The 12,536-nt window shown below is 30.3% G+C and overlaps 1 pseudogene; it reads right to left on the bottom strand.

Annotated features, from left to right (window-relative positions):
* Positions 1-210: 210 nt before the first annotated feature.
* The window catches only part of LOC149564024 (potassium transporter 26-like), a 44,929-nt pseudogene continuing 32,603 nt past the window's right edge, over positions 211-12,536 (bottom strand).

Here is a 12,536-nt window from a genome sequence, read left to right as displayed (position 1 = left end):
TTGGACACAGCTATCCTCCGTCCAAACTGTATAGTTGACCAATTTTCAAAAGTTGGAAAACATCATGGATTTTTTTGAAAATTTCAGCATTTGATCTTCATGATCTGCATCGTTGAATCTGGAAAAATAAAAGTTTGACTTCATTTTGTTTTGAGTGCATTTTAAATAGAGATTAGCCTGTCCCTTATTGGGTGCTCCTGCCCATCAACGTTATATTTCATACAACATTCCAACTTGAAGGAGCCGTGCAGGTGGTACATGCAAGGTAGACATGGAGGATCTGCAATTCTTTTGAAGACGATTATAAAGATTGTCAATCACGAATCTCTCAAAAGCATTAGTCTTCTCGCTGGTTTTCAGTGTAGTTTTCCCTACTACAAAAATTGCCCCCACATTCTTTGCCGATTCAAGCTGTTGCACTTCCTCACATGGAGAGAGATTAGTTTCTGCTATTAAAGTTCTTTCCCCTCTTTGATTAACACCTGAACCATTCATGCTCTGATCCCCTAAGCTGTGTTGGCCTTCTCTGGCAGTGTTTCTGATGTATTCGTTTATGTTTTCAAAAACCTGGTTCATAAATTCACGTCCTTCCAAACTCGGGTCATCCATATAACCATATTGAGCTATGCATCTGTATATACCCTTTGGTCCAAGTCGATGAACTTGGTATCTCTCTCCTAACATCACACTCTTGACTGGAAGCACTCTTATTGTAAGAAAAATAAGTATTTCACGAAGAGAACCCACAGTATTCACATAGTGCCTAAGGATTGGTGGCAAACCGTAAAGGAGGTCACTACACAAAAAAGAGACTCCTGGGACTCTACAGCCCACATTTGAAACCATTTCATTCACATCTTGCAGACTTAACTTTTTCTCCATTGCATATTCATACTTTTTATTTTGCCCGTAACTCCAAGAGAACATTATTGTCAGAAAGAATATTGAAATTAGAAAGGGAACCCAGCCACCTTGGGGTACCTTATTCAATAGAGATGTCAGGTAAATACTTTCTACCAGGAAAAATGATATAAAGAAGATTGATATAAGTGATATATGTAAGTTCCAAATCACAAGCATGACCACAGCCACCAAGCATGTTGTAATAAGCATCACCATAATCACAGCAACTCCTGCATCACAAAATTCAAAGATTAAAATTTCAAAATTTAATACTGTGTAATATATATCCATGCAAACGAGATAATCAGCTTGGGAAGCATGAACTTGGGAAAATTCTCTACCTGAATAAAAGTTTTTATATCTTGAAAATGCTGACTACAGTTCTTTTGGCTGTTTGACGTTAGCAAAATAAGAATTCAAAACTCATATTTCAATCCACTAAACAAAATTTTCAATCTACAGTTTTTATATCTTGAATATTTCAATCCACTAAACAATATTTTCAATCTACAGTTTTTAATATCTTCAATATTTCAATCCACTAAAGAATTTTTCATTTTGAACCAAAATAAGAATTCAAAACTCATATTTCAATCCACTAAACAAAATTTTCAATTAACAGTTTTTATATTTTGCCAACATCCTGTATTCACTCGAAACAAAATAAAACAAAAACATCATCTGTATAAGAGAAGTTTGTGATCATTTTGCAGTGTTTTTCTAGAATTATTTTCCAATATAAGAAATTGGAAAGAAAAAAGAAAAAGATTCGAGGTTGGCAGCATAGATGATCTCACGTTTTTCATAGATTGACTATTTGAAAAGGATTGTGTCATCTGTACGAGAAAAGCTTATAGTCAGTTTGTAATATTTTTTCCGAAATCATTTTCTATTATAAAGTATGAGAAAGAAAAAAAAAGGAAAAAGATGGAGGTTAACATCATATCATATGATCTCACCTTTTTCATGGAACGATTAATAGAAAAAGACTGCATCATCCATATAAGAAAAGTTAAGAAAAGTTTGTAGTCAGTTTAAATCATCTTCCCATACAAGGAATCAAAATAAAAGAAAAAACTGAAAAATTAACACCATCATATGACCTCACCATTTTCATGCAACGGCTAACTGAAAATGGCTGTAAATTTGTTCTCTCCGGAACAAGTGACCTCGTTGGCATTTCACCAATATCATTTCTATCCATTTTGATCTTCCTAAGTAGAAATAATACCCAGATTCCTAATCTTTCGTTCTTTGCATCCACGCCAATAATATTAGATAATTACCGGTCTACTAAAGACGAGCAACTCCCACATTACAACAAATGCTTTAAACTACTTTTCTGGATTGCAAAAATAATAAAAGAAGATTACGAACAGGGCAATGCTACAAACTACAAATAACAAGAAGTAGGCAATGAGGAAGACATTGCCAAAGAGGGCTTATAAGCATCAGGGGCGAGAAGAGCAAGGCCATGTAAATACTTTTGTAGATAAATCCTATGCCTGCCCAGCTTTCTTTGAACGCGCATGGGACGGCAAAACAAAACTTGAGATGGAAACAATACGTACCTTAGACTATGTTCCCAAAGATGAACCAGTATACAAGGCAAACAATAATTTTTTAATTGAGAATTGAATTCATAAATCTTAAACATGAATTAAACTTTTAAATATAAGCAATCTGACATGAATGGGTGATATTGTTAATGTACACGTTATTCTGCTTTCTAGCATTTTAAATTCATAAAGTTTAACATCAATTAAATGTTTAAATATAAGCAAGATGATATGAATAGGTGATATGTTTAATGTTGTACGTTAGAGTATGTTCCAAAAGATGGATCAGTATCCGAGGAAATCAATAATTTTTTTATTTCAGAATTGAATTCGTCAGTTTTAATATGAAATATATTTTTAAAATTTAAGGAATCTGAGGAATCTGACATGAATGGGTGATATTGTTAATGTTGCATAATGATTATATGTAATTTTGTCTTTTGACATTTTAAGTTCATGAATTTAACATGAATTAAATTGTTAAATATAAGCAAGATGATATGAGTAGGTGATATGTTTAATGTTGTACAATGAATACATGTTATTCTCTTTCTTTACATTTTTTTTACGAATCTAAATGTACTTGATTAGGAAGATAATACTATTATTGTTTTTAACAATGCTATGGTGATAAATAGAACTTGATGTTTACGTCATATGGCATTTTTAATAAATAGTGAAATTATATGTTTAAGAACATATTGTTATTATTGTTTTGTATTATAAGTTTTCTTCTTCTTGTTTAGCATTTATATTTAACATTTTAATTTATTTGACATATTTGTGTTCTTTTCTTAAAGATTTTTATTTTCCTTAATCTACAACACTTATTGTAACTACCCTCTTTGATACTTCAACTTTTCTATCGTCAACCCATTTTCAATATCCTAGTTTCCTCCCTACTTGCAATCTTATCCTTAGGACAAAGTCACACCTAGTTGCATATTTAGCATTAAAAAATATATTTCAAATCTCTAATTCTACTTTACTATCTCACTTAAGTTAAAATCTAATCTTGTGATGAAATGGTTATTGTACTTGCCGTAGGCAATGTACTATTGCATTTAGTTCTCGTCAATTAATGAATAGTTGTTCACTCTGTAACCAATTAGATGCTTGCATTTTTTTGGGGTTTGATTATTACTAAAGTTTTATTAAATATTCCTTAATTTAAAATTTGATATAATTGATTTAATTCACTTCCCATTGGCTCAATCAATTCTCTCTTATAAGACCCCTTTTTTTGGACCAGTGCTCCATATTCATAATTTTCGGCATGGTTTTAGGATTTGTTAAATTTTATTATGCCCACACAACCACAACAAATATAAATGACATCTTAATAAAAAGTTTACGATAGAAACATCATAGTCAATATATGTATGAAGCTAAACCATGTAAACTATTTGATCCAGATAAATCCTCCATTTTAGCATTATACATATTTATTATTTAACATTTATGATAGAAACATCATAGTCAATATATGTATGAAGCTAAACCTTGCAAACTATTTGATCTAGATAAATCCTCCATTTTAGCATTATACATATTTATTATTTAACAAAATTTTGTTAGAAGATAGTTTTATGTTAAGAGTTAGAATTAGGTTTAATGATATGATCATACTGATGGATAGATAAGAACCAATTCAAGAGATGGGTTGCAATAGAATCAACAAATGACATCTCTTTCCTGTCACTTAACCTTGAACACTACTCTACAAAAGGAATAGATGGCCAACTGTAGTGTTCATGGCAGCATCTGCAACTGGACTAACCAAATGGTTATGCTCTCTTTCATATGTCGCACTCAAAATGTTGGGATTTTCATTGAATCTCTGTTCCTTTTTTCTAAGCAAACAAGAGGTAAGAATTATAAATATAATAACCACCCCAATAAATATAATGACCTACAATAAAAAAGTAAGTATAAGATTACATTGATTAAAGAGATAATTTAATAGAATCTAAATTTTTATAATCTCTAATTAAATTTAATTCAATAATTCATTCAATTAGTGACAACGATCAAAATACATGCAAATTGACACATTACTACCTTATAAACACAGATTCCACAACACATACTAGGGATAGATTATTTTATTTTACAATTGTGACAACCAAAACCATCACTCTACCTCTGGATTCATTACTTTATGAATCAAATGCAAATAGTAACTTTTATTTAAAGCCAATTGTTGTTGGTGAGGAATCTTATCTCTAAATGTAGCAGCTATATCAATGTAAGTAGCACTTTAGTTGGTAAACAGTATTTTGAATTCCCAAGTCTTGTAAATTAATTTGATCTTATGAAATATAAGTTTAAACAAGTACAAAAAAGACCACCAGTACACATAAAATTCTAATACCCTTAATTTGCATCTTACGTTGTAGAAAATAAGTGATGTCCATAGATAGTATGGATATGCATAAGAATGGAAAAACAATGATGCCGTGCTCAAAATGCAACTCGCTACCAAATGAAAACAAAGGAAATGAGGAACATTTTTTCCCCTAAAAATGTAGTCTACTAAATGTTTCATCCATAGTTGTTGTAATGTTTCAAACCCTTACTCTAATTCTACCTTTGACATTTGACCAGCAAAAATAACAGTTTCTACTTTTAAATCATAATAATATTGGATTTTCTTTTTCCTATATATATCTTTAATATTTAATTAATAGAAAATTTCTATTCATCAAAGTTTTTATTTTTTTGGAAAAAAATTAAATATTAACTATTTAATATTCTTAATCTAAAAATCATTTGGTAGTGTATGATATTTATCAGTGTATTCTACAATGCCTTGATTTTTTTTTACATTTTTATTTGCACAAAACACTGAAATAATGTTTCCTTCGACGACAGACTATTGTTTAAGATGTCCTCTTATTTGTACTCAATAGGGAACCTTGTAAAACCCTCTATGAGATTGCAGAGAAAGAGCTGCTCCATTGCCAAAAGAGAATGAAGATGGATTCACTACACAACAATAATGGGATAGTAAGAAAGAATTTTAGGAATTTTGGGTATTCAGAAGAAATAAATATTCCAAAAAAATGATATTTTAAAAAAATGCATCTGAATAAACTGGTATCTTCAATTTCAATTCCTACTTCAATTTTAATATATATAAAAATCTATGTCATTTCCATTTTTTTAGTAACAAATATTGACTTAACAAAATTCTGATATAATTTTCCAAAACAAAGAATTATCATAAGGATCTTTTTGGTTGCTGGATTTGGCATTTGCATATACTGAAATCAGTAAATTAGATGTTTGTTTAAAAATTCAAAGAATTCTAATTTACCTCGAAATCACAATATTAATATTTCACCTAAAAATTAAAATGTCAAAATAAATTCTAATTCCAAAAACCTATTTTCCAACAGTAATTTATATTCTTCAAGGTACTCAAATGAAATAGTAATTCATATATATTTCAAACTTCTTCATAAATCAATTCTAGCACACCGGGAATAAGAAGATAACCTAGGCAAGCAGGTAGCTGCAGTTTTATTTTCTAATGATGCAACTCTGCAATAAAAATGAATGTAATGAAACGTTTGAGTACGTAAAAGGGAAGATATAAAATCATGAAGACTAGATTTTATTTGTGTGGCATGACCATGTATAAGCTGAGAGTTATAGGGATTGGAAGAGAAGAAATAGAAGACAACATTAAGTGGCTGATCAGTTCTCATGTTCTGAGAAGACATAATTGTTTGCATCTGGTGGTGGGCAGCGATGGTCTGGAGAAGCACCCACACAGTTTGGATCTTTTGCCAACTTCTCCATACTTGTAAAAGTTGAGAATAACAAATTGAAAAATGAAATTCTAAATCTACAATTAAATATTAGTAGCATCTACATGATACCCACGTCATGTTAACTTTACTACAAATAACAAATTGAAAAATGAAATTCTAAATCTACAATTAAATATTAGTAGCATCTACATGATACCCACGTCATGTTAACTTTACTACAAATAATTTCTATATGGTTATGATTTGCCCACATCATCTTAACTTTACCATTACAATAACAAAAATTGGTTAGAAGATAGTTTTATGTTTTCCACAATTTTTAGGGTTCATGGTATAGTTCGCTTTTTAATAACTGATGTAAGAAAGGATAACCTTATAGTTAGTTAATAAAATTTACACTAAAAAAAGCTCATTTCATTTTCATCAAAGAATTAGTTTCAATGGATAAAGATTGGGTTAGCTATACATCCAAGAAGAAGGATAAAACATACGGTTATGCCTCGGCAAGTAAAGGATAGCTTGAGATCAAACAAGTTTTCAAGAAGTGAACTGAAGAGGACATTGAGTTCTTCGAAAACAATTTGGAAAGGCAAGCATCAACAGATTTGGACCAAGTTCTTATTTTTAAAGTCTCCTCTTGCATTCCCTATTTGCATGTCTGTATCATTTCTCCATTTCAAGTGTTTGAAACTATTAAAAAAATCAAACTAGTTACAACTTCTACTATGATTTTAGTTTTAAGGTTAATATGATTGTCACTTCTTTTACTTAAAAGAGCCATTAAAATTCCACCAGCCTCGGTACCCATTTTTTTGCTTCACTATTTGATCGACGATATCCATGATATCCACAACAAAGCCCAAGAATACATATATAACAGCAATAGAATCAGAACTGTGCATATAATAATATTTGTCAACTCTAAGCTTTCCAACTAATTCTGAACATGCACATTACTAGGCAATCATAGGGTTATAGGCACTTAGATTGCTATCAAGAGTTGTGTTTCTCTAGATTTCAAAACTTCAAAAATTTCATTAAAAGACTTTGTTTTTAACTTTGATTATATCTTTGCAAAACACATTGAATGTGTAAGTATTTAGCTATATGAGATCTTTTATCTAATGTATAAAAATAACATAGAAGAAATCATCTAAGAAGAAAAGACTAGACCCTTTTGCCTCCAATTTTTCCTCTCAAGTTTAATAAATAGGGTTCTAGTCTTTTATCAATGTTTTGTTTTGCCACGATATTTACCAATCCTTGGGTGCTACTAAGCTCCTCAAGGATTTGGATTTTCTTTATATTTTTCTTGTTGAATCTTGTGGAGTTTTATGTGTTTTACTTTGGAGACATTTCTTTCACTTTGCAATAATCAGGATATTAGTACATCATTTACCTACAATCACTTTTAGAACTAAGTATTATTTTAAATTTCTTTAATTTCTATAATTAGTTTTGATTATTACAATCATCTGTCCTCCAGTTGATTGCAAATGATTGACACATTTGTATAATTTCCACCTACTTTAACTATGATATTTAATTTAAAGAATGGCTCATGATATAGATGTACAGGCTTGAAGAAATTATAAAACTAACAGAGGTTATATCATATAATTCTATCAAAATAAATAAATAATTTTTTTTTTACAGAGAAAATGGAAAAATCTAAGGGATGGATATTTTCCCATCCTTTACCCAAATAATTGATAAAAATATTCAAATTTTGTGAAATTGGCAAGGTTGTCATTAGAATTTATGGCAAGGTTGTCATTAGAATTTATATACAAAATAGAAGAGTTCAAAATGACTCACAATTTTATTGATCTATTGATTAGATTCCATAGAGGAAACCTACTAGTTTTCTATAATTTTTAAAACTTAAGCTGTTCTAGTTTGGCGAGGTAGGAAAATTAAGAGAGGCGACTGATGTAGGGAGATGCTCACCTATAAATTTTATGATTGGTCCTGATGGGGGACCAATCAAGCCTTTTATCAAAACTTTCTCCTCCTTCCAACTTCTGATATTTTCTCCTATTTCCATAATCATCTGTCACTATCTTCTTCAGAGTACTAGATTCAGGAGACCTAATCTTGCTAGTGTCTTCCCTATATAGTTGATGCTGAGAAATGTTTGACCTACTCATTGAAGCTCTTTCTTCTTTCCACAGACAAGAATCATAAAGATTATCTTATGATTTTCTCTTCTTTTGGATATGGTTGAAAGAGTCAGTATGTTTCATTCCTAGATGATTCTCCTCTTTTGGAGGGAGAAACATACTGAGATGATCCTGAGAAAAGCTTGTGCTACAGCTGATGGGCTGTTCCAATTTTAGTTCACCTGAAGAAAAGTTCTTGCTACACAATGACAAGTCCACTTCCTTGTAAGGGTTTGAGTTAGAAAGATGATACTCTACTACAAAATCCCTACAAGTGCTTATACTTCCACAACATTCCATGTCTATCTGACACTCAGTAGACTCTGAGCAGCCCCATGAAACTTTATCTTCATAAAGATGTTTGCCTTCATATACACACCCACTTGTCTATGAATAACCACATGTCTCTAAATTCTCAACTGTAGAGTTTATAATAAAGCTAATAATCTAATATTGTGATGAAATGGTTATTGTACTTGCCGTAGGTAATGTACTATTGCATTCAGTTCTCCTCAATTAATGAATAGTTGTTCACTCTGTAACCAATTAGATGGTTGCATTTTTTTGGGGTTTGATTATTACTAAAGTTTTATTAAATATTCCTTAATTTAAAATTTGATATAATTGATTTAATTCACTTCCCATTGGCTCAATCAATTCTCTCTTATAAAACCCCTTTTTTCGGACCAATGCTCCATATTCATAATTTTCGGCATGGTTTTAGGATTTGTTAAATTTTATTACACCCACACAACCAAAAAAAATATAAATGACATCTTAATAAAAATTTTACGATAGAAACATCATAGTCAGTATATGTATGAAGCTAAACCTTGTAAACTATTTGATCTAGATAAATCCTCCATTTTAGCATTATACATATTTATTATTTAACATTTATGATAGAAACATCATAGTCAATAAATGTATGAAGCCAAACCTTGCAAACTATTTGATCTAGATAAATCCTCCATTTTAGCATTATACGTATTTATTATTTAACAAAATTTTGTTAGAAGCTAGTTTTATGTTAAGAGTTAGAATTAGGTTTAATGATATGATCATACTGATGGATAGATAAGAACCAATTCAAGAGATGGGTTGCAATAGAATCAACAAATGACATCTCTTTCCTGTCACTTAACCTTGAACACTACTCTACAAAAGGAACAGATGGCCAACTGTAGTGTTCATGGCGGCATCTGCAACTGGACTGACCAAATGGTTATGCTCTCTTTCATATGTCGCACTCAAAATGTTGGGATTTTCATTGCATCTCTGTTCCTTTTTTCTAAGCAGACAAGAGATAAGAATTATAAATATAATAACCACCCCAATAAATATAATTACCTACAATAAAAAAGTAAGTATAAGATTACATTGATTAAAGAGATAATTTAATAGAATCTAAATTTTTATAATCTCTAATTAAATTTAACTCAATAATTCATTCGATTAGTGACAACGATCAAAATACATGAAAATTGAAACATAACTACCCTATAAACACAGATTCCACAGCACATACCAAGGATAGATTATTTTATTTTACAATTGTGACAACCAAAACCATCACTCTACCTCTGGATTCATTACTTTATGAATCAAATGCAAATAGTAACTTTTATTTAAAGCCAATTGTTGTTGGTGAGGAATCTTAACTCTAAATGTAGCAGCTATATCAATGTAAGTAGCACTTTAGTTGGTAAACAATATTTTGAATTCCCAAGTCTTGTAAATTAATTTTATCTTATGAAATATAAGTTTAAACAAGTACAAAAAAGACCACCAGTACACATAAAATTCTAATACCCTTAATTTGCATCTTACGATGTAGAAAATAAGTGATGTCCATAGATAGTATGGATATGCATAAGAATGGAAAAACAATGATGCCGCACTCAAAATGCAACTCGCTACCAAATGAAAACAAAGGAAATGAGGAACATTTTTTTCCCTAAAAATGTAGTCTACTAAATGTTTCATCAATAGTTGTTGTAATGTTTCAAACCCTTACTGTAATTCTACCTATGACATTTGACCAACAAAAATAATAGTTTCTACTTTTAAATCATAATAATGTTGGATTTTCTTTTTCCTATATATATCTTTAATATTTAATTAATAGAAAATGTCTATTCATCAAAGATTTTATTTTTTTGGAAAAAAATTAAATATTAACTATTTAATATTCTTAATCTAAAAATCATTTGGTAGTGTATGATATTTATCAGTGTATTCTACAATGCCTTGAATTTTTTTTACATTTTTATTTGCACAAAAAGCTGAAATAATGTTTCCTTCGACAACAGACTATTGTTTAAGATGTCCTCTTATTTGTACTCAATAGGGAACCTTGTAAAACCCTCTATGAGATTGCAGAGAAAGAGCTGCTCTATTGCCAAAAGAGAATGAAGATGGATTCACTACACTACAATAATGGGATAGTAAGAAAGAATTTTAGGAATTTTGGGTATTCAGAAGAGAAAAATATTCCAGAAAAATGATGTTTTAAAAAAATGCATCTGAATAAACTAGTATCTTCAATTTCAATTCCTACTTCAATTTTAATATATATAAAAATCTATATCATTTCCATTTTTTAAGTAACAAATATTGACTTACAAAATTTTGATACAAGTTTCCAAAACAAACAAGTCTCATAAGGATCTTTTTGGCTGCTGGATTTGGCATTTGCATATACTGAAATCAGTAAATTAGATTTTTGTTTAAAAATTCAAAGAATTCTAATTTACCTCGAAATCACAATATTAATATTTCACCTAAAAATTAAAATGTGAAAAAGAATTCTAATTCCAAAAACCTATTTTCCAATAGTAATTTATATTCTTCAAGGTACTCAAATGAAATAGTAATTCATATATATTTCAAACTTCTTCATAAATCAATTCTAGCACACCGGGAATCAGAAGATAACCCAGGCAAACAGGTAGCTGTAGTTTTATTTTCTAATGATGCAACTCTGCAATAAAAATGAATGTAATGAAACGTTTGAGTATGTAAAAGGGAAGATATAAAGTCATGAAGACTAAATTTCATTTGTGTGGCGTGACCATGTATAAGCTGAGAGTTATAGGGATTGGAAGAGAAGAAATAGAAGACAACATTAACTGGCTGATCAGTTCTCATGTCCTGAGAAGACAACATTGTTTGGATCTGGTGGTGGCCAGCGATGGTCTGGAGAAGCGCCCACACAGTTTGGATCTTTTTCCAGCTTCTCCATACTTGTAAAAGTTGCGAATAACAAATTGAAAAATGAAATTCTATATCTACAATTAAATATTAGTAGCATCTACATGATACCCACGTCATGTTAACTTTACTACAAATAATTTCTATATGGTTATGATTTGGCCACATCATCTTAACTTTACCATTACAATAACAAAAATTGGTTAGAAGATAGTTTTATGTTTTCCACAATTTTTAGGGTTCATGGTATAGTTCGCTTTTTAATAACTGATGTAAGAAAGGATAACCTTATAGTTAGTTAATAAAATTTATACTAAAAAAAGCTCATTTCATTTTCATCAAAGAATTAGTTTCAATGGATAAATATTGGGTTAGTTATACATCCAAGAAGAAGGATAAAACATATGGTTATGCCTCGGCAAGTAAAGGAAAGCTTGAGATCAAACAAGTTTTCGAGAAGTGAACTGAAGAGGACATTGAGTTCTTTGAAAATAATTTGGAAAGGCAAGCATCAACAGATTTGGACTAGGTTCTTATTTTTAAAGTCTCCTCTTGCATTCCCTATTTACATGTTTGTATCATTTCTCCATTTCTAGTGTTTGAAACTATTAAAAAAATCAAACTAGTTACAACTTCTACTATGATTTCAGTTTTAAGGTTAATATGATTGTCACTTCTTTTACTTAAAAGAGCCATTAAAATTCCACCAGCCTCGGTACCCATTTTGTTCCTTCACTATTTGATCCACGATATCCACCATATCCACAACAAAGCCCAAGAATACATATATAACAACAATAAATGTCACTTGCTCAAGTTATGCCTGAACTTAGTAAGGCACAAATCACTAAAGCCATAAAGAAATATGCTATTAGATTTGTTTCTAGCTATAGAGCCTTCACCATATTGTAGAATAACAA

Source organism: Cupressus sempervirens, chromosome 4 (assembly GCF_028749045.1).
Source record: "Cupressus sempervirens isolate cs-2001-9-10 chromosome 4, ASM2874904v1, whole genome shotgun sequence".
NCBI classification, from domain to species: domain Eukaryota; kingdom Viridiplantae; phylum Streptophyta; class Pinopsida; order Cupressales; family Cupressaceae; genus Cupressus; species Cupressus sempervirens.
Note: the sequence above shows the minus strand (reverse complement) of the source record. Positions and strands in the feature narration are given on the sequence as shown.